Source organism: Lycium barbarum, chromosome 1, assembly GCF_019175385.1.
Source record: "Lycium barbarum isolate Lr01 chromosome 1, ASM1917538v2, whole genome shotgun sequence".
Classification (NCBI taxonomy): Eukaryota; Viridiplantae; Streptophyta; class Magnoliopsida; order Solanales; family Solanaceae; genus Lycium; species Lycium barbarum.
This window is the reverse complement of record NC_083337.1, coordinates 157,870,048-157,871,870: the sequence shown is the minus strand read 5'-3', so window position 1 is coordinate 157,871,870 and position 1,823 is coordinate 157,870,048.

Below are 1,823 nucleotides of genomic sequence, written 5' to 3'. Positions count from 1 at the left end.
TCAAAGTGTATTTTTCAAGTTTTCCAGTTGTTTTGAAAACAAAAACTATATTTTTCAAACACTCACAATTTTCATGGCCAAACAAGCCCTAAATATATCACAAAATATTTTTTTTTAAAATGCAAAAATAAGGCAAACGCATATACATGAGACTATAAATGTGCACTTAAACCAATAAATACTCGCTAATCGCAATTTTGCAGCTTTCAATTAACTCGTTTTTTTTTTTTTTTACACTTTAATAATTAAAAAATAATAACTTTAACCAATAAAAATCCTTAAAAAAAGAAATTTCAAATTAAGAAAACTGTAAAGCCGAGAAGAAAATCCTTAAAAAAAAAGAAATTTCTTAATTTGAAATTTCTTTTTTTAAGGATTTTTATTGGTTAAAGTTATTGTTTTTTAATTATTCAAGTGTAAAAAAAAATCCGAGTTAATTGAAAGCTGCAAAATTGCGATTAGCGAGTATTTATTGGTTTAAGTGCACATTTATAGTATCATGTATATGCGTTTGCCTTATTTTTGCATTTTAAAAAAATATTTTGTGATATATTTAGGGTTTGTTTGGCCATGAAAATTGTGAGTGTTTGAAAAATATAGTTTTTATTTTCAAAACAACTGGAAAACTTGAAAAATACACTATGAGTAAGTTTAAGTGTCTATCTGGTCACCTTGTAAATTTATATGCCTATCTTACAAAACATGCCAAGTTTAAGGGTCCATCTAGGTATTAAGCCTATATGATATATGTCTGTTTATATAAACTTTTACCATTTAATCATAAATTTAATAAGTATTTCCACATCAATGTGTAACATGCTTTTCTTAGATTTAGGAGAATTAAACAAATTTAGTGTAAAAATGAGTTTGAGGGAAATTATTTTTTATAGCTTAATACATATACCTAAATAGTATATAAGGTGGAATCATAACAAATACTTTGATTGCTATTTCAAGTGAAACGGGTTCATTTACTTTTAAGTTTTCACCAGTATTTTCAAAAAAAAAAAAAAGGTGAAAAGAGAAGTTTTTTCTCTCCAGCGTAGCAGACTGACGTAGTTAACACCAAATAACGACAAGTAATCAGCCCAAATCAACCATTCATTTAACAAAATTAAAGGCTACACAGTTGAGATAAAGGATGGAATCTTGATGTTGAAAAAGTAAAGTATATTTAGTTCCGACAATCAAAGCAAGCATTCACATTAAGGTGCACTCCTACAACCGAACAGGTTGTCTCTCATTATTAAATTTAATTGTCTTATTAACTAATTAAATTAAGTAGTCACTCATCATCCTAATTAGCTTTATGCTTTATTTTGTTATCTTAACTTCCTTTTGGGAAAAGAAAAGTATAGCAGAACATGCATGGCTGGTCCACTCCTCTCTTTAACTTAACAAACTAATTAGACTAGCAGCTTAGCTCCATGCAGTCACAGGTTGTATGTATTCCATAATATGTTCTTTGCATCTCTGCTTTAAAGCCGTATTTGGACATATCTATATATCTTAATCAATTGCAATCGAACTGTTGGTTTGCTTAACCCATTACGCCAATCATTTCTTTTCCGTTGTTCTTTTGGAAGTCGCTGTAATTGTTTAATCGACCGTGCATGACGTCGGTAACGTGCAGTCCTCCTCGGTGATATTAAAAAAATGCCACCCCATATATGTTACACATATATAGTGCTACCAAATTTATACGGAACACTATATGGCAGGCTAGCACTAGTACACATATTGTATGTATATATGTATAGGATGGATCAAATGCGGATTCATAATTTAAAGTTTAGACTTAATAGATTCAGTACTCCTTTAGG